Genomic DNA, 21,900 nt, shown 5'->3' on the forward strand with positions numbered 1-21,900 from the left:
GCAGGGTCTAAAGTCAATTATAGATTACAAAAAGAAAACCACCCCCGTCATGGACACCGACATCTTGCTCCCAGACAAACTAAACAACTTCTATGCATGCTTTGAGGACATGGCCCACTACCAAAACCTGTGGGCTCTCCTTCACCTCAGCCAACATGAGTAAAACATTTAAACGTGTTAACCCTCGCAAGACTGCCAGCCCAAACGGCATCCCTAGCCGCGTCCTCAGAGCATGTGCAGACCAGCTGGCTGGTGTGTTTATGGACATATTCAATCACTCCCTATCCAAGTCTGCTGTTCCCACATGCTTCAAGAGGGCCACCATTTTTCCTGTTCCCAAGAAAGCTAAGATAACGGAGATAAACAAGTAGCACTCACTTGCTTCATCATGAAGTGCTTTGAGAGACTAGTCAAGGATCATATCACCTCCACCCTACCTGACACCCTAGACCTACTCCAATTGGCTTACCGCCCAAATATAGGTCCACAGACGACACAATCACAATCACACTGCACACTGCCCTAACCCACCTGGACAAGAGGGATACCTATGTTTGAATGCTGTTCATCGACTACAGCTCAGCATTTAACACCATGGTACCCTCCAAACTCGTCATTAAGCTCGAGACCCTGAGTCTCAACCCCGCCCTGTGCAACTGGGTCCTGGACTTTCTGATGGGCCGCCCCCCAGGTGGTGAGGGTAGGAAACAACATCTCCACCCCGCTGATCCTCAACACTGGGGCCCCACAAGGGTGCGTTCTCAGCCCTCTCCTGTACTCCCTGTTCACCCATGACTGCGTGGCCATGCACGCCTCCAACTCAATCATCAAGTTTGCAGACAACACTACAGTGGTGGCTTGATTGCCAACAATGACGAGACGGCCTACAGGGAAGAGGTGAGGGCCCTCGGAGTGTGGTGTCAGGAAAATAACCTGACACTCAATGTCAACAAAACAAAGGAGATGATTGTGGACTTCAGTAAACAGCAGAGGGAGCATCCCCCTTTCCACATCAATGGAACAGTAGTGGAGAAGGTAGAAAGTTAAGTTCCTCGGCATACACATCACGGACAAACTGAAATGAAGAAATGTGGCTTGTTACCAAAAACACTCACAAACTTTTACAGATGCACAATCGAGAGTGTCCTGTCCGGCTGAATCAACGCCTGGTATGGCAACTGCTCCGCCTACGACCGTAAGGCTCTCCAGAGGGTAGTGAGGTCTGTACAAAGCATCACCGGGGGCAAACTACCTGCCCTCCAGGACACCTATACCGCCCGATGTCACAGGAAGGCCAAAAAGATCATCAAGGAGAACAACCACCCGAGCCACAGCCTGTTCACCCTGATATCATCCGGAAGGTGAGGTCAGTACAGTTGCATCAAAGTTGGGAACAAGAGGCTGAAAAACAGCTTCTATCTCAAGGCCATCAGACTGTTAAACAGCCATCACTAACATTGAGTGGCTGCTGCCAACATACTGACTCAAATCTTTAGCCACTTTAATAATTAAAAATGGAATGTTATAAATGTATCACTAGTCACTTTAAACAATGCCACTTTATATAAGGTTTACATACCCTACATTACCCATCTCATATGTACTGTATATACTGTACCTATACAATCTGCTGCATCTTGCCTATGCCGTTCGACCATCGCTCATCCATATATTTATTGTGTACATATTCTTATTCATTCCTTTACACTTGTGTGTATAAGATAGTTTTTGTGAAATTGTTAGATTACTTGTTAGATATTACTGCACGGTCAGAACTAGAAGCACAAGCATTTCTCTACACTCGCCTTAACATCTGCTAACCATGTGTATGTGACCAATAAAATGTGATTTGATTTAATAGAATCTTCGCTAATGTTAAACATGTATAGTGTCGTCTACTGCAGGGCAGACCCCTTGGCCCTCTACTCGTTTCTATTTTTACTAATGGCATTCAACAAAGCCTGTGTGTCTATGTATGCTTATGGTTTAACCCTATATCCCTCAACAACTACAGCTAGTGAAACAAAGAGTTGCATTCAACCTTATTTACTAGTCCTGAACACCTCTAAAACTAAGCCCATCGTATTTGGTACAAATAATACCATTGGTTCTAGACCTCAGCTGAATCTGATAATGAATAACATGGATGTTGAGCAAGTTGAGAATAAATTACTTGGTGTTACCTTAGATTGTTAACTGTCATGGTCAAAACATTAATTAAATTGTTGTAAAGATGGTAGGAGATCTGTCCGTAATAAAGAGATGCTCTGCTTTTTTGACATCTCTCTCCACAAAGCAAGTCCTGAAAACTCTAGTTTATCTTATCTTGATTATTACTATTATTATGGTCAGGTGCTGCAAAGAAGGACCCTGAAAAACTGCAGCTGGCCCAGAAGAGAGTGGCATGTCTTGCTCTTCACTGTAATCCGAGGGCTAATATCAATGCTATGCATGCCAGTCTCTCTTGGCTGAAGGTAAAGGAGAGACTGACTGCATTACTTCTTATTTTTTATTAAAAACGTTAGTGTTGAAAATTCCAAATTGTTTGCATCGTCAACTTACACACCACTCTGACACACACGTACCCCACCACAGACATTCCACCAGGGGTCTTTTCACAGCCCCCAAATCCAGAAAAAATTCAAGAAAGCAACCAGTATTATATAGAGCCATGATTGTATGGAACTCCCTTCCATCTTAGATTGCTCAAGTAAACAGTAAACCTGGTTGCCATACCAGGCCGTGATACTGCCCGACAGGATGCTTTCGATTGTGCATCTGTAAAATGTTGTCAGGGTTTTGGGTGACAAGCCAAATTTCTTCAGCTTCCTAGGTTGAAGAGGCGCTGCTGCGCCTTCTTCCCCACACTGTCTGTGTGAGTGGACCATTTCAGTTTGTCTGATGTGTACGCCGAGGAACTTAAAACGTTCCACTATCTCCACTTCTGTCCCTTCAATGTGAATGGGGGGGGTGCTCTCTGCTGTTTCCTGAAGTCCACGATCATCTCCTTTTGTTGACGTTGAGTGAGAGGTTGTTTTCCTGACACCACACTCTGAGTGCCCTCACCTATTCCCTGTAGGCTGTCTCGTCATTGTTGGTAATCAAGGCCACTACTGTTGTGTCGTCTGCAAACTTGATGATTGAGTTGGAGGCGTGCAAGGCCACGCAGTCGTGGGTGAACAGGGAATCCAGGAGGTGGCTGAGCACGCACCCTTGTGGGGATGTTGTTTCCTACCTTACCTGGGGGCGGCCTTTCAGAAAGTCCAGAAAGCAATTTTACAGGGCGGGTTTAAGACCCAGTGCCTCCAGCTTGATGGCGAGCTTGGAGGGTACTGTGGTGTTTAATGCTGAGCTGTAGTCAATGAACAGCATTCTTACATAGGTATTCCTCTTGAGGTTCCTCTTTGAAGTGGGTCTAGGGTGATTGAGGTGGGTCTAGGGGGTGGGTCTAGGGTGGCCGGTAAGGTGGAGGTGATATGATCCTTCACTAGTCTCTCAAAGCACTTCATGTTGACAGAAGTGAGTACTGGTAGTCATTTAGTTCTGTTATCTTTACCTTCTTCGGTACAGGAACAATGGTGGCCATCTTGAAGCATTTGAGGACAGCAGACAGGGATAGGGAGCGATTGAATATGTCTGTAAACACACAAGCCAACTGGTCTGCGCATGCTCCAACGGCGCGGCTAGGGATGCCGTCTGGGCCATTAGCTTTGCAAGTATTAACACGTTTAAATGTTTTACTCGCATTGGCCACAGAGAAGGAGAGGCACAGTCCTTGTTAGCGGGCCTTGACGGTGGGACTGTATTATCCTCAAAGCGGGCAAAGAAGGTGTTTAGTTTGTCTGGAAGCGTGACGTCGGTGTCTGTGACGTGGCTGGTTTTCTTTTTGTAGTCTGTGATTTCCTGTAGACCCTGCCACATACGTCTCGTGTCTGAACCATTGAATTGCGAATCCACTTTGTCCCTGTACTGGGATTTTGCTTGTTTGGTTGCCTGTTTTATGTTCCGCCATATTTCCAGAACTCTTTCCATGGGTAAATGTGGTGGTTTGCGCTTTCAGTTTTGTGCGAATACCACCATCCATCCACGGTTTCTGGTTAGGGTAGTCAGAGTGGGTACAACATCTCTAATCCACTTCCTTATTAACTCACTCACCGAGACAGAGTATAGTATAGATCGATGTTGTTCTCTGTGTGATCAAAACAAAACAATCTTAAGATCTTGAATCTTGAGTCCAATTGGTCACACCAGCGTTGAATGGTTCTAGTCTCTGGTACATCCTGTTTGAGTTTCTGCCTATAAGACGGTAGGAGCCAGATGGCGTCGGGGTCGGATTTGCCAAAGGGAGGGTGCATGAGGGCTTTAAATGTATTGCGGAAGTTAGAGTAGCAGTGATCGAGTGTATTACCCCAGCGAGTACTAGAATCAATATGCTGATAGAATTTCGGTAGCCTTGTTCTCAAATTTGCTTAGTTAAAATCCCCAGCTACAGCCTCAGGATATATGGTTTCCAGTTTACGTAGAGTCCAGTGAAGTTCCTTGAGGGCTGTCGTGGTGTCTGCTTGAGGGGGAATGTACACAGCTGTGATGATAACTGACAAGAATTCCCTTGTGATGTAATATGGCCAGCATTTGATCGGAAGGAATTCTAGGTCGGGTGAGCAGATGGACTTGAGTTTCTGTATGTTGTTATGACTACACCATGAGTCATTAATCATATAGAATACACCCCTGCCCTTCCTCTTCACAGAGAGGTGTTTATCTCTGTCGGCGCGATGCATGGAGAAGCACGGTGGCTGAATCTATTCCGACAACATATCCTGAGAGAGCCATGATTCCGTGAAACAGAGGATGTTACAATCTCTGATGTCTCTCTGGAAGGAAACCCTTGCTCAAATTTCGTCTACCATGCTGCCAAGAGACTGGACACTGGCGAGTGGTATACTCGGGAGTGGTGGGCAATGTGCACGTCTACAGAGCATGACCAGATGGCCACTCCGTCTGCCCCTTCTGTGGCGCCGCTGTTTTGGGTCGACTTCTGCGATTAGATCCATTGGCCTGGGTGGTGGTCCAAACAGAGGATCCGCTTCGGGAAAGTCGCATTCCTGGTTGTAATGTTGGTAAGTTGATGTCGCTCTTATATCCAATAGTTCTTCCCGGCAGTATGTAATAAGACTTAAGATTTCCTGGGGTAACAATGTAAGAAATAATATATTAGAAAAAATACTGCATAGTTTCCTTAGGACTCGAAGCGAGGCGACCATCTCTGACAGCCCACGAGCTATCGGACATGCAGTTTTCTGCTAAGGTGCAACCTTTAGTAGGATGATCGTCCTCGCAGTGGCAGACCATGTCAAACAACACCTGCACAGGATCGGTACATCCGAACATCACACCTTCTGGACAGGTACAGAATGGCAACAACAGCTACCCAAGTTACACTAGGAACGCACAATCCATCAGTGCTCAGACTGTCCGCAATAGGCTGAGAGAGGCTGGACTGAGGGCTTGTAGGCCTGTTGTAAGGCAGGTCCTCACCAGAAATCACCGGTAACAACGTCGCCTATGGGCACAAACCCATCGTTGCTGGACCAAAAAGTGCTCTTCACTGACGAGGCGAAGCTGTCATTTGTCTGGTCGGATTCACGTTTATTTTCGAAGGAATGAGTGATTACACTGAGGCCAATACTCAGGAGCGGGATTGATTTGGAGGTGGAGGGTCGTCATGGTCTGGGGCGGTGTGTCACAGCATCATCTGACTGAGCTTGTTGTCGTTGCAGGCAATCTCAACGCTGTGTGTTACAGGGAAGACATTCTCTTCCCTCATGTTGTACCCTTCATGCAGGTTCATCCTTACATGACCCTCCAGCATGACAATGCCACCAGACATACTGCTCGTTCTGTGCATGATTATCTGCAAGACAGGCATGTCAGTGTTCCGCCATGGCCAGCGAAGAGCCCGGATCTCAATCCCATTGAGCATGTCTGGGACCTGTTGGATCGGTGGGTGAGGGCTAGGGCCTTTCCTCACAGAAATTTCAGGGAACTTACAGGTGCCTTGGTGGAAGAGTGGGCTAAGCTCTCACAGCAATAACTGACAAATTTGGTGCAGTCAATGCACAACAGAACTTAATTCAGCTGGTGGCCACACCAGATACTGACTGTTACTTTTGATTTTGACCCCCCTTTGTTCAGGGACACATTATTCCATTTTTGTTAGTCACATGTTAGTCACATGTCTGTGGAACTCAGTTTATGTCTCATTTGTTGAAACTTGTTATGTTCATTCAAATATTTACTAATTTTAAGTTTTAAGGTAAACGCAGTTGACAGTGAGAGGATGTTTCTTTTTTTAGTTTATATAAAATTGACATGTTTTGTGGGGTGGCAGGTAGCCTAGTGTTTAGAGCGCTGGGCCTGTAACCGAAAGGTTGCTAGGTCAAATCCCAGAGCTGACAAGGTAAAAATCTGTCGTTCTGCCCCTGAACGAGGCAGTTAATTTGTTCTAATTTGAATGTGGGGATGCAGCTGCTCCGTTTGCTCCATTACTCAGGTGCCTATGCACACAGACAGACACAGGAGCCATGCAACCTACTGCCAACCTCAACCATTACACTCACAGACAGAAAGAGGACCCAGGAGCTAGAGGGCGGGCTGGGGAACACAGATTTAGATATTATGTAAAGAAGAAGAGAAAAAGAGAGAGAGAGAGAAAAAGAGAGAAGGAGAGAGAAAGGGAAAAAGAGGAAGCGAGAGAGATTGTGAGATGGAGCTAAGATAATTTAGATAGATAGACTAACAGGTTCAGATGAAGAGAAGAAGAAACAAAACAGGAGTGACAGAGAGAGGTGGAGAGTAAAGGAGGGAGATTAAGAAAGCGGTGGACAGTTTGGCAGTAAATTGCCGGTGTCAGTAATGAGAGCTCCTGTCTCTCCGGTGAAGGGAGAGACGAGATGGAAGGATGGGGAGAGGGTGTAAATGAGAAAGTTGAAGGTCATAAATTGTGGGTGATGACGGTTGCGGTGAAGAAATCAAGCACTACAAAAAGGAGGAAAAAGGAGGGAGGGAAAAGCATTTGAGAGGAGGATGAGTGTGAGCAGCTGACCTCGTTACAGGCTAATTCCTGGACAGCCTATGTTTTCTCTCGCTCTCTTTCTGTGGTGGTCAAACACTGTCAGGGTGAAATCTGAATTACAAATGAGACGGGAATGTGCCAGGGGAAAGAAGGGAGGAGAGGATAGAGGGAAAATAGAGAGCGGTGGAGAGGGTAGAGAGCTGATGGGATAGTGAGAGAGAGGGGAAAATAGAAAGAGAGATGGATAGATAGAGGGAGAGAGAAGTAGTTTAATGGTTTGTGGAGAGAGTGTATGCTCGGTACATAGCGATGTGGTCAGGCAACAATTGGAATTGTTCCACTGGCATAATGGATTGAGACGGGCTAATCTATCACTCTCAGTTCACAGCCCTCCTGCCAAACCCAAGACCTGCAACTTCAAAAAACACACATGAATAGTCACATTGTGAATGTCCATAGCACTTTGAAATGACAACAAAGAAAGTTACAGTATTTCCATTGACCTTAGAGTAGGTCAGAGTTAGAACAAGATGTTTAGTGTACGGAGTGAAGGATTTGGTCGATGGTCATGTCTTTACAACATGGAAAAGAAAGTTCCACAAACATCTCTCCTTGTTGCAGATTTATTTGACAACATTTTAGCTAAAGAGCCTTTATCAGGTGTCCTTTCTAAGCAATAGTTAGAAAACTTGGTTTACATGCCTAGTCATCTTAGTAAGTTTCCCTTCGAGTGACAGAGGTGAGCCTGAGGTCTAAAGAACCTAAAGAATCCACCCTATAAGTACTATATAAAACTGTCCCATATCCAGCCCTGAGAGTGGCATGGAGAGTGCAAACTGTACTGAGCAAAGTTTCCTTCCTGAAATAGAGTATTAGTATTCAAGCAGGCGCTTAAAGATACCAGAAGGGCTCAAGCCACTTCAGAAGTTCATGTGCTAAGACTCAGCTTTAATTTCTTCTGCTCCTCAAAGCTATCTAAAGCAGGGTTGTGATCCACAGAGGAGAGTGGGATGGGGGAGAGTGAGAGTGAGAGAAAGGAGCTGGGCAGGAGAGAGAGCGGGGGAGGGAGAGAGAAGGAGGAAAAAGGAGTGAGTAAGAGTGTAAATCAGAGCTGAAGGTTGAAGAACAAATGGACGGATTAGGAGAGAGTCAGAAAGAGCAGCTTTCACTGCAGCCAAAGGTTTAATACAGTAAGGAGGAGGCGGAGATGAGTGAGAGATGGGGAAAGGGAGGGAGCGGGGGGAGGGAGGAAGGGAGAACACAGAGGAGACCAGAGAGGAAATATGGAAGGGTATAAGAAGAGAGGAGATGAGAGGAAGATAGGGGAGGAGATTGAGAGTATAGTGCTAAAGTTGCAGGTCTTGGGTTTGGCAGGAGAGAAGAGAGAGAGAGGCTGTCCAGGAATTAGCCTGTAACGAGGTCAGCTGCCCACACTCATCCTCCTCTCATCTGCCTCCCCCTCCCTCCTTTTTCCCATTCCCTTATTTTTGTAGTTGTTTGATCTCTTTACCGAAGTCATTACCCACAATGTATGACCTTCAACTTTCTCATCAACATCCTCCCTCCATCCTTCCATCTCTCCATCTCGTCCCTCCTTCACCGGAGAGACAGGAGGTCTCATTACTGACAACTCATATTCCTAAATCTCCTACATTATGTGCCTCTACTGGATGCCTCATTCATTCCCAGACTAAGTGAATAACTGTTGTTTAGCCTTTTTTTGCCACCATGCAACTCAGAGAGACAGAAGCCGAGGAAGGGAAAAAAGATACGCCTATCTGGCTGGGTGTTTGGAAATCTGGCCCAAATTTAGACACTATCGCTCCTGTGTGCTCCAGGAGCTGGTTTCTGCTGTGCCAGCGCTCTCTGCCTCCTCCCTCTCTTCTCTCCCTCACTCCTCCCCTCCTCCAATTTCCCATCCTTACCCTTTGATCTCCACCCAGTTTACCCCGTAACTTTTTCACCAATCAGAACAAAAATAATCCTAAATTATATTCCCACTAGTGCACTTAAAGAGGCAATGAGAGTTGTTACATCCAGTAATTGCGCTTAGCATTGGCTCACGAAACTACTGCTAACTTCCTTCATACTGCACGCAGAGACATAAAAATGGTATCCAAAAGTTATTCTAACTGTGTAAGTAGAACAAGGGCTTACATGCCAGAATCTTGCAGTATCCCTTTAACTCCTAAAATTTCATGACATTGGGGGGGGCACAAAACTGCTTTCATGATTTTTTTCATCCGGAACCAGGTTATCTTCAGACAAGTCCCTTGACACCGTCATGAGAGTTTCCTATTTCCATAGTGGGGTCACATTAGTTTGTAGTCCAAACGAAGCGGACACTACAGACAGAAGTTGGCAAATCGGCGGTACCGACTTCAGACGAGTCCCATGGGGCTTGTGGGGGTCATCGTGTTCATGAGAGTCTCATCTTTCCATATACTGTATCAGGAGTGATTCAGGCCTAAATTATGCCTAATGAAGCTACTGATACCTCTCACCAAGTCACCTAATATCTTCCTAGCTCCATAAGATACCGTCATGAATTAACATGTCAATGGAGACAATATTTTTTAGGGGGTGTCAAACTGGGGATGCGTTCACCAGTGGAGGCTGGTGACTTGAAAAATTGAGGAGGATGGGAGACCCACAGTATAGGCGTGGAAATCACAGAGACGGCAAAGTGTGTTTAAAAAAATTGGCAACCCCTAATTATTTTAACCTAAAGCATTTAATAAAGACATGTATTGTACAATATTATGGGGAAGAGGAATGAGAGGGATACTTACACCATGTTGGAAAGGGATCACAGCAGTGATTGAATGAGGGTATGAGGTATGAGTTGAGGTGTTCAGAGGCTTGACCAGTGCAGGACAGGATTTTACTGGGAAGACAAAAAACAATAAGACAACACAGTTAGACTAAAGAGCTAAGAAGTAGTTAGTCCAAACAATGAGTAAAACCATTGATGTGTAATAATGTGATTGTGTATGTGATTGACTCTACATACAGTAATGAGAGAAAATTAATAGGGGTACTCACAGTGCTTGGAGGCGAAAAATTAAATGGTAGTGGAGTGGTGTAGTCATCACCTCTTAATCAGGGAACTGGAGTGGACTTAGCTGTAAATGCAAATAGCAGATACATTCCATTACAGCTGCGCCTTCGTAGGGTTGGACAATGAGTTTTTCTATGAAGTTAAACTCGGACATCTCAAAATTCATAAAATCAAACACAGACTGTGCATCTCGCTCACTTGACACATCAAACTAGCTCAAGAAACATTCCTGAATAAATCCCTGATAGCTGACAACTGCATGCAGACTGGTGGCACCATAGGTCCCAGAGAGGTGGGGCAATTTTTACCTCCTGGGGCCTGGAGTTTTTCTTATCTGGTAACCTAACTAGCAAAACTCTGGAAGGTATGACAGTGATTAATCAGTTTAAAAGGTTTTATATGGGCTATGATGGGACCAGTTTTTTCTAATCAATTCACATGGTTTAAAAAAATTAATGAAACTGGGGGGATGAACCCATTCAAACTGCAGCTACCATATATTTGTTCATATAAATTATATTTGGGTGATTCTGCAACTATGGGCACTTCCATGTCCTCTGGTAAATTTTGGGAATTTTATAAAAAATGAAACAAATACAAATATTTGTATTTTAAGTTCACACTGGAATCACCCCATACTTTTTAAAATAATATCAAGTATTTTAGCTACTTTTCAGATGCATTTTATACCTTAATTTCACTATTTTGATAATTACACATTATATAATGTTATGTACTACAGAAAGAGTCATTTTGGGAGAAGAAGGAGAATTTGGAGGAGAGAGAAATGAGGGAGTTGTTGAGTTGGTGGAGGACGCACGGATTTGGAATAAAGGAACGTGTTGTCAGTTTGGTGCCACCTGAGTCAGCTCCCCATACTCGTCCTGAAACGTGTGTAAAAGTTCCGGAAACATTGATACCAGCTATACACACCAGGTCTCCAGTGTACCTTCACAACCCAGTGCGTCCTGTGCCAACTCCTCGCACTCTCCCTAAAGTGCGCTTTCCCAGTCAGGTGTGTCCTGTTCCTGCTCCTCGCACTCTGCCTCAAGTGCGTGTCCCCAGTCAGGTCCGTCCTGTTCCTCTTCCCTGCACTCTCCTTGAGGTGCGTGGGACCTGTACCGGTCCCACGCATCAGGACTCCAGTGCGCCTCCACAGTCCAGTACGTCCTGGGCCTCCTCCCTGCACTCACCCTGAGGTGTGTGTCATCAGCCCGGTTCCACCTGTACCAATCCCACGCATCAGGCCTCAAGTGCGCCTCCACAGTCCAGAGCTTCCGGCAACAGTTCCCAGTCCAGAGCTTCCGGCGACAGTTCCCAGTCCAGAGCTTACAGTGAGAGTTCCCAGTCCGGAGCCTCCTGAGACGGTCTACAGTCTGGAACCTCCTGAGACGGTCTACAGTTCGGAACCTTCTGAGACGGTCCCCAGTCCGGAGCCTCCAGCGACGGTCCCCGGTCCCGAGCCTCCAGCGACGATCCGCGGTCCCGAGCCTCCAGCGACGGTCGTCGGTCCCGAACCTCCAGCGACGGTCGTCGGTCCCGAACCTCCAGCGACGGTTGGCGGTCCAGAACCTCCAGCAACGGTCGGCGGTCCAGAGCCTTCAAGTCAAATCAAATCAAATGTATTTATATAGCCCTTCGTACATCAGCTGATATCACAAAGTGCTGTACAGAAACCCAGCTTAAAACCCCAAACAGCAAGCAATGCAGGTGTAGACGCACGGTGGAGATTCAATAATGGATATGCCATCTGAACAAGGTAACTAGCTAAACATTTAGCTAATAGTGACAATACTGTCTTGCTTGTGTGCTTCTGTGCTTGTGTGTCACTGTCCCCCAGTGGTCTTCCCCAGCTGAACAGAGTAAAACAACCGTTGAAAAGGTCAGAAGCCAAATTGTTACATTTTGTTCATGGGCCAACCCAACTTAAACCCAACTCATTGGGTTATTTCTAAAACAACCCAACAAGCAGAAAATAACCCAACAAAACCACCCAACAGCTGTAATCCATCTATTCGGTTGTGAAAATAACTCAAAATTTTTTGATGTGTAGACCTTCCTACAGTTGAGATTCTTACTGTATTGTAATTGCATGCAGATGAATAATATAGCTCAATGCTATTTTCTAAGACGCAGACATAAGTCAGGCGGTGGTATCACAACACGTCAGTCAGACGTTCAACAGTAGCTCATTCGGCTCATTATTGGCTCTTTTCACCTGTGATAAGAGTGGTGATATTAGTTTAAATGTCAAACCGTTCAGAAGCTACAGACATTTTTGTGAGGAGACCGATTTCCGGGACTGTCTCCTGTTCTGACAAATGATGCAGCTCTGCCACTTTCCACCCCAGATGTTGAAGGCCAACATGTGGTGGACTGTGAAAGAACTGACGGATTTTAATGTTTTTTTTATATTACACATGGGTGTGTCAATCAAGGAGCAATTAGCAGTTGCTATATCCATTTTGAATTTATACATTAATGATGTGTGCCCATTGATTCTTGAGGAATATAGCTAATAAAAAAATGTATTTATGTATTTATTTCACCTTTATTTAACTAGGTAGGCAAGATGAGAACAAGTTCTCATTTACAATTGCGACCTGGCCAAGATAAAGCAAAGCAGTTCGACACATACAACAACACAGAGTTACACATGGAGTAAAACAAACATACAGTCAATAATGCAGTAGAAAAATAAGTCTATATACAATGTGAGCAAATGAAGGGAGATATGGGAGGTAAAGACAAAAAAAAGGCTATGGTGGCGAAGTAAATACAATATAGCAAAACACAAGTAAAACACTGGAAAGGTAGATTTGCAGTGGAAGAATGTGCAAAGTAGAAATATAAATAATGGCCTGCAAAGGAGCAAAATAAATAAATAAATACAGTAGGGGAAGAGGTAGTTGTTTGGGCTAAATTATAGAAGGGCTTTGTACAGTTGCAGAAATCTGTGAGCTGCTCTGACAGCTGGTGCTTAAAGCTAGTGAGGGAGATAAGTGTTTTCAGTTTCAGAGATTTTTGCAGTTTGTTCCAGAGAACTGGAAGGAGAGGCGGCCAAAGGGGGAATTGGCTTTAGGGGTGACCAGAGAGATATACCTGCTGGAGCGTGTACTACAGGTGGGTGATGCTATGGTGACCAGCGAGCTGAGATAAGGGGGGACTTTACTTAGCAGGGTCTTGTAGATGACCTGGAGTCAGTGGGTTTGGCGACGAGTATGAAGCGAGGGCCAGCCAACGAGAGCGTACAGGTCGCAGTGGTGGGTAGAATATGGGGCTTTTGGTGACAAAACGGATGGCACTGTGATAGACTGCATCCAATTTATTGAGTAGGGTATTGGAGGCTATTGTGTAAATGACATTGCCAAAGTCGAGGATCGGTAGGATGGTCAGTTTTACGAGGGTATGTTTGGCAGCATGAGTGAAGGATGCTTTGTTGCGAAATAGGAAGCAAATTCTAGATTTAACTTTGGATTGGAGATGTTTGATGTGAGTCTGGAAGGAAAGTTTACAGTCTAACCAGACACCTAGGTATTTGTAGTTGTCCACATATTCTAAGTCAAAACTGTCCAGAGTAGTGATGCTGGACGGGTGGGCAGATGCAGGCAGTGATCGGTTGAAGAGCATGCATTCAGTTTTACTTGTATTTAAGAGCAGTTGGAGGCCACGGAAGGAGATTTGTATGGCATTGAAGCTCGTCTGGAGGGTTGTTAACACAGTGTCCAAAGAAGGGCCAGAAGTATACAGAATGGTGTTGTCTGCGTAGAGGTGGATCAGAAACTCACCAACAGCAAGAGCGACATCATTGATGTATACAGAGAAGAGAGTCAGCCCAAAAATTGAACCCTGTGGCACCCCCATAGAGACTGCCAGAGGCCAGGACAACAGGCCCGCCAATTTGACACACTGAACTCTATCAGAGAAGTAGTTGGTAAACCAGGCGAGGAAATCATTTGAGAAACCAAGGCTATCGAGTCGAAAGCCTTGGCCAGGTCAAGAATTACGGCTGCACAGTATTGTTTCTTATCGACGGTGCTTAAGATATCGTTTAGGACCTTGAGTGTGGCTGAGGTGCACCCATGACCAGCTCTGAAACCAGATTGCATAGCGGAGAAGGTGCGGTGGGATTCGAAATGGTCGGTATCTGTTTGTTCACTTGGCTTTCAAAGACCTTCAAAGGCACGGTAGGATAGATATAGGTCTGTTGCAGTTTGGGTCAAGAGTGTTCCCCCCCTTTGAAGAGGTGGATGACCGCAGCTGCTTTCCAATCTTTGGGAATCTCAAACGACACAAAAAAAGAGGTTGAACAGGCTAGTAATAGAGGTTGCAACAATTTCGGCAGATAATTTTTAGAAAGAAATGGTCTAGCCCGGCTTATTTATAGGGTTGAGATTTTGCAGCTCTTTCAGAACATCAGCTGACTGGATTTGGGAGATGGAGAAATGGGGTAGGCCTTGGGCGAGTTGCTGTGGGGTTGCAGTGCTGTTGGCCGGGGTAGGGGTAGCCAGGTGGAAAGCATGGCCAGCCGTAGAAAAATGCTCATTGAAATTCTCAATTATAGTGGATTTATCGGTGGTGACAGAGTTTCCTATCCTCAGTGCAGTGGGCAGCTGGGAGGACTTTACAGTGTCCCAGAACTTTTTTGAGTTTGTGTTGCAGGAAGCAAATTTCTGCTTGAAAAGCTAGCCTTGGCTTTTCTAACTGCCTGTGTATATTGGTTTCTAACTTCCCTGAAAAGGGGCTGTGTTTGTGTTGGTTAAGTGCAGTCAGGTCTGGAAAGAACCAAGATCTGTTCATGGTTCTAAATTTCTTGAATGGGGCATGCTTATTTAAGATGGTGAGGAAGGCATTTTTTTTAAATAACCAGGCATCCTCTACTGACGGGATGAGGTCAATATACTTCCAGGATACCCGGCCCAGGTCGATTAGAAAGGCCTGCTCAAATTCAAAACAACAGAAATCTCATAATTAAAATTCCTCAAACATACATGTATCTTATACCGTTTTAAAGGTAATCTTGTTGTTAATCCCACCACAGTGTCCGATTTCAAATAGATTTACAGCGAAAGCACCACAAACGATTATGTTAGGTCATCACCAAGCCACAGAAAATTCAGCAATTTTTCCAGCCGAAGAGAGGAGAGGAGTCACAAAAAGCACAAATAGAGATCAAATTAATCACTAACCTTTCATGATCTTCCTCAGATGACACTCAATGGACTTCATGTTACACAATACATGTATGTTTTGTTTGATATTGATATTAAAAAATCTGAGTTTACATTGGCGAGTGACGTTCACTAGTACCATAAACATCCAGTGATATTGCATAGCCACATAGATTCAACAGAAATACTCATCATAAATGTAGATGATTATACAAGTTATACGCATGGAATTATTGATATACCTCTCCTTAATGCAACCGCTGTGTCAGATTTCAAAATAACTTTACGGAAAAAGCAAACCATGCAATAATCTGAGACGGCGCTTAGAAAATAAATCAAATCTTCCACCATGTTGTAGTCAACAGAAACCAGAAATCACATCAGAATGCACTCCCAGGAGTCCTAGTTCCACAATAAATGCTTGATTTGTTCGATAATGTCCATTATTTATGTCTATTACGGTTAAAGAAGTCATCAAAAGAGAGCACCTGGGGAATAGGAGTGGAGCTAGGCACTGTAGGGCCTGGATTCACCTCTACATCACAAGAGGAACAGAGGAGGAGTAGGATAAGGGTACGGCTAAAAGCTGTGAGAATTGGTCGTCTAGGACATCCGGAATAGAGAGTAAAGGGAGCAGGTTTCTGGGGGCGATAAAATAGCTTCAAGGTATAATAAACAGACAAAGATATGGTAGGATGTGAATACAGTGGAGGTAAACCTACGCATTGAGTGATGATGAGAGAGATATTGTCTCTAGAAATATAATTGAAACCAGGTAATGTCATCGCATGTGTGGGTGGTGGAACTGAAAGGTTGGATAAGGTATTATGAGCAGGGCTAGAGGCTCTACAGTGAAATTAGCCAAATAACACTAACCAGAACAGCAATGGGCAAGGCATATTGACATTAAGGAAAGGCATGTTTAGCCAAGTGATCATAAGGGTCCAGTGAGTAGTGAGGTTGGTTGGGGTCACGGCGATTCAGACAGCTAGCCAGGCCATGGGTAGCAAGCTGGCAAAGGATGGAGGTCTGTTTTCAGCCACCTCGTGCTTTTCCGTCGGTAGATTAGTGGGGTTCCGTGTGGTAGAGGGGACCAATCAAATTGGCAAAATAGATATAGTGACCCAAGAAAATTGTCCGATAGACCTATTCAGATAGCAGCCAATAAGGCCAGGTTCAGGTTACGTCGTGACGGAGGGGCCAGTTGGATAACTCCCTCGGGCAGATAACGTCGGTAGTCCAGTCGTGAAGGCCCGGTGGGGCTTCGCATCGGCAGTAAAATAGTTCCAGATAGGTGATTGTAGCCCAGGAGTGGCTGATGGAGCTCTTCAGCAGGCTAGCTCCGGAATAATTGATGTTTGCTCCGGGACCGACGTAAGCCAATAGTCACTCGGATAGCAGCTAGCTAGCTGCAAAATCCAGGTGTAATTGCGGTAGAAATCCGGGGTTATGGAGAGAAAATAGGTCCGGTATGCTCTAGTCTGAGTCGCGTTGTACAAAACTGGCAATAGCTTTTCGAGCTAAAGGATAGCTGATGACCGTCAACCGTGGTTAGCTGAATACTAACGTTCTGGCTAGCTTCAGGCTTGCTTCTGTTGTGGATTTCAGATTTGAGGTGAAAGTACTTTTTTTTTAATTGGTGAGGTGGGTTGCATGAGAGTGTCTTGAATTTGAGTTTTTAGAAGAAAAAAATATATACAAATATATTTGAAGAAAATATGTAAATATATGTATATATACACAGGACAGGACAAGATGACGACTGCTATGCCATCTTGGAATCTATCATAAATGCCTCATGAGCTTAGTTCAACTGTTGTACCCCATCAGAACCGTAGTTCAACTGTCGTACCCGATCAGAACCGTAGTTCAACTGTTGCACCCCATCAGAACCGTAGTTCAACTGTCGTACCTCATCAGAACCATAGTTCAACTGTCGCACTCCATCAGAACCGTAGTTCAACTGTCGTACACCATCACAACCGTAGTTCAACTGTCGTACCCCATCAGAACCGTAGTTCAACTGTCGTACCCCAGCTTCTTTTAGTCCAATGTTTATTAAATATGGATGGTCAGTCCTTGCATCCTTAGATCTGTCTATGATTTTGAGAGTGGTTACATTTCTCCATCCCTCAGCTTTTTACCGAAACAGGGAAAAACACTTTGTTCTTGTTTCTATTGTGAATGCTGCTTTAAGGGTAAGTCTAATGAGACCCTATGACAGATGACAGGGCTTCCAATGGAGTACTATTACTCTCTCTTTTAGTGAGTGGACATGAAGAGAGATGTTGAGTCCAAGTGTGGAGAACCAGAGAGAGGGCTCAGGAGAGTGAGGATTGGCTGGGTGCTGGGTGGCTGAGGAGGAAGCCAATGTGTGAGGGACTTAGGAAGGGAGGGGGGCCTGAGGTGGAGCTGGTGTGTCGGTGGAGGGTGTCTAGGTGGGCAGTCCATCAAGCCTCGCTATCTGGTGACAGCCTAGGCTCCTAGCCCTGCTCCCTGCCTGGTGTTACCAGTCCCTTTAATTTCCTCCATGGGGATAAATCAGTTGTTTATGGACCTGGTGGAGCCTGGCAGAGGGGAGAGAGCAGGGCTGAGCCTCAGATGGATTATCAATGAACCATATAACTCAGGATCAGGCAGGGCAGGACACAGCTCCCTGAGGGATGGATGATCACAGCCACGACAGGCAGGGGGACAGGGAGACGACAGGCGGGATGGGTGGCTTAACAAACGTCCCCCATACTGACACTGCCCCCAGCCATCTCTCATCGCCCTCATTGCACTGGACCTTGAGATCTTTCTCTCTTCTCACTTCTAGCTATCTTCTCTCCTCCCTCCTTTCCCTGCCTTATTTTCCTCTCACCACCCTCTCCTGTCATCATGTTGATGACAGGAGAGGCTTTAGTGACTCCCTCCCACCTCCTCCACCATCACCCCATAATAATATCCTTCACAACGTGGCAGGGAGGTTGTTATGGTGATGGATGCTGTAGGGACTGACCCTCCTTGGCCTGCCCCTGTCTCACCAGAGATTTGTGACCATAGACAGGTGCTACAGGAAGCAACTCTAACCAGAGACAGACAAAGATGATACACACTCACTCACCCAGCCATTGTATTCTAATTTAGTAATTTGCATGCAAACACAAACTCTTGCAAACAGGGAAGTTTAGACTATTGCACAAACTTGATACAAAAGATGCCTAGACACAAAACATCTCAAGACAAAAGACAAAACTCAGACAGTCTATCAACAAACAAATGACGTTGATGTCTTGCTTCACTCTTTTATCTGCACCATTAATTAGGAAATTAAGTGTTGTGTCTTTTAATAACATAATTATGGCCATTGATGCCCACAAAGATTTCTGAGTAAAGTATTATTTACCTTAGTTTTGTGCCAACACAAAAAGTTGTTAAATATGTGTCGTCATTACTGGAGAAACACACACTCTCTCTCGCACGCACGCGCACACAAACACACGCACACACATGCACACATACACACACAGAAAAAACACACACAGCAACAACATCCTGCATCCTGTGTCCTGGTGAGTCAGTACTTGCAACAGCCAATTAGACCTCAACGACTCAACTTCAAACATACAGCTCAGTCTTGCATACCTATACACCGTGAAGTGAGTCAGAGAAAGGGAGGGAGCGAGCGAGGAAGACAGGGAAGGAGGGATGGAGGGAGGGAACTGGAGGAAAAGAGAAGGGATAGGGAGATGGAGAGGGAGGAGAGTGAAGGAGAGAGGGACTGAGAGAGAGGAGAGATGGGGAGGCGGAGTGTGAAGGAGAGAGAGAGAGAGAGACAGGGATGGAGAGTGAAGGAGAGAAATTGGTGGAGACATGAGATATGCAGGACAGAGAGAGGGAGGAGAGAAGATTAGAGCTGGGAGATGGAGAGGGAGAGAAAAAGGGAAGGGGATTTAAGATCACTAGAGCCCTGCACTCTTTGTGCCCAGATGTCTGAGACTCCCAAAGCTTACTCTAATTTAGTTTCTCCACCCTCTGCATAGTCCTATCCCCAACTCCCCTTCTCTGTTTTTTTCATCCAAGCCCCTCTGATTTTGAGATGTGTATAGAGCGGTGCGTTTAGATGATACCCTCCCCTTTCCCATCCCTACAAGTGTGTGTGTGCGAGCGTGTGTGTATGTATGAGGTAGACGGGGTTGGTGCTGAATGAAAACGTATCACCCAGTGTAAGCTCTGGCCTGTGTGCGTACGTGTGTGTGTGTCTTGCTCTTGTGTGTATGTTGTTCCTGCGCCTATGTGTGTGTGTGTGTGTAAGCCGGGGAGATACAGGCATTAGCAGAGATGAGCCCATAATAGCGGAGGCTGTAAGTGAAGTCTTTAAGAAAGTGAGAGGATTAATCTGAGGGAAATGAGGCTACTGTCTGCTCCTTATGGAATGGGGTTGGAGAGAGAGAGGAGGGGGGATTAGTGAACTCCTAAACATTCTGGGCCTTTCTTCAGCCAGAAGGACATCTCTTTAGAAAGGGTTGAGGAGGGAGTGCTTGTCAGAGACAGTACGAATGAAGAGACGGAGGGCATGTCACAGAAGGCCTAATGCTGTCCATCAGTGTACAGAGAGGAGATGTGGATATTCCTAATGTGTATACGTAGGTTAAATACGTATGTATATCCAGTAGTGGAAAAAGTACCCAATTTTTATACTTGGGTAAAAGTAAATATACCTTCAAAGAAAATGACTCAAGTAAAAGTGAAAGTCACCCAGTAAAATCCTACTTGAGTAGAAATTTGGTTTGAAATGTACTTAAGTATCTAAAGTAAAAGTATGAATCATTAAACATTTCTTATATTAAACAAACCAGACGACTTTATTTTTTAAATTACGGACAGTACAGTTCAATACTCAGACATAATTTACAAGCAAAGCCTTTGTGTTTATTGATTCTGCTAGATCAGAGGCAGTAGGGATGACCAGGCATGTTCTCTTGATAAGGATGTGAATTAGACAATTTTCCTGTCCTGCTAAACAATCAAAATGTAACGAGTACTTTTTGGTGTCTGGGAAAATTTAAGGAGTAAAAAGTGAAGTGAATTTTATTTAGGAATGTAGTGGAGTAAAAGTTTATGTTGTCAAAAATATAAATATTAAAGTAGAGAGAACCCCAAAATCTACTTAAGTAGTACTTTAAAGTATTTTTTACTTTAAGTACTTAACACCACTGTGTATTTCTAATAATACTAACAATGGATTGGTTTTATAAAATGTGTTTCTACAAACGGAGGTACTCAACGCACTTTACATAGTAAGGAGGCAACTCACCTCCTCCACCACCAATGTGTGACACCCACCTGGGTGAAGCACGGCAACCATTTTGTGCCAGAACACTCACCACACATCAGCTATCAGGTGGAGAGGTGAGGAGTGATAACTGCCCATTAGAAATGAGGGGGATGATTAGTACACAAAGATAGACTGCAAAATGATTAATGCACATACGTAGATAGATTGGAACATTTTCCCTTCATTATGTTTTATTAAAATGCTAATGATTAGCGAGAAGGGAGAGTGAGAGTAAGGGGGGCTGGGGTTTGATGGATCCCTCTAAACATGTTTTGAATCATCAGGAGCCAGAGAGAGAGGCCCTTTGATCTACTTTTAATGGGCTTCACCACGGAGCCAAATATCCAGTCGTGGAGGTCCATGTCAGTCGCCTACCAGTACATATACACATACAGACACAAACACAGACACATGCACAAAAACAGTCGATATCACAGTCCCTGAACCCCCTCTTCTCAGCCTTGTCAAACAGAACACTAAGACTACCCAAACTTTTACTTTACAGTCAGCACTAAAGTAAAGTTCCACCATACCAATCCCCCTTTTGAATGGCTGAATGGCAAATCCAGTTAGCTAATAAAGCCCAGTATTAGGATCCAATGTGGAGAAATGAGGACTGCTTGAAGGGAGTAGAGCAGGGGGGGTTGGACTATAGAAAGACTTTTGTTTGGTTTGTAATAGTCAGCCATTTTAGTAATATTCCTGGTTTGGGTTCCCATTGTTTATGGATGGGTATTTTGGGGAAGAGGGATCTCCCTCCCTCTTGGAGGAGCTTTAGGGAGCCGTGTATGATTTGTGTTAAGTTAAAAGCCATTGAAATCACCTGGAAGTTTCTTGGAAGTTGGGGATGAGAAGTGGGAATCCTATCTGGACTAAATTTTTTTTTTTTAATCAGAGGTGCAGGCTGATCCTGGATGGAGAACACAGTGGAAGATTATCCTGCTCTTCTTTTCTGCTTAAAATAATTTTATTTTAAAGAAGATAGTGATCTAGCCATCTTGAATAGGACTGAAAGGGAAGGGTTCCCTAACTCATTGAGGTCAATGCCATTGTGCATAGTACTGATAAAAGGTACTGACAGAAATAGTGAAAAGTACAGTAAAATTACCTCAGATGTCTGGAATGAACTTCTGTACATTGAGTGCTCATTTTTCTTTTTTTTTCTGGAAAAAGTCACAATGTATTGGTGTGGCAGGTAGCCTAGTGGTTAGAGCATTGAACTAGTAACCAAAAGGATGCAAGATCGAATCCCCGAGCTGACAAGGTAAACATC

At 44.7% G+C, this 21,900-nt stretch overlaps 1 protein-coding gene across 1 annotated transcript in view; it reads left to right on the plus strand.

Moving 5' to 3' along the window:
* Positions 1 to 21,900, plus strand: part of LOC139408865 (reelin-like) — a 280,233-nt gene that overhangs the window by 146,964 nt on the left and 111,369 nt on the right. The window lies entirely within an intron of this gene.

This window comes from Oncorhynchus clarkii, chromosome 1 (genome assembly GCF_045791955.1).
Source record: "Oncorhynchus clarkii lewisi isolate Uvic-CL-2024 chromosome 1, UVic_Ocla_1.0, whole genome shotgun sequence".
In the NCBI taxonomy this organism is placed as follows: Eukaryota; Metazoa; Chordata; class Actinopteri; order Salmoniformes; family Salmonidae; genus Oncorhynchus; species Oncorhynchus clarkii.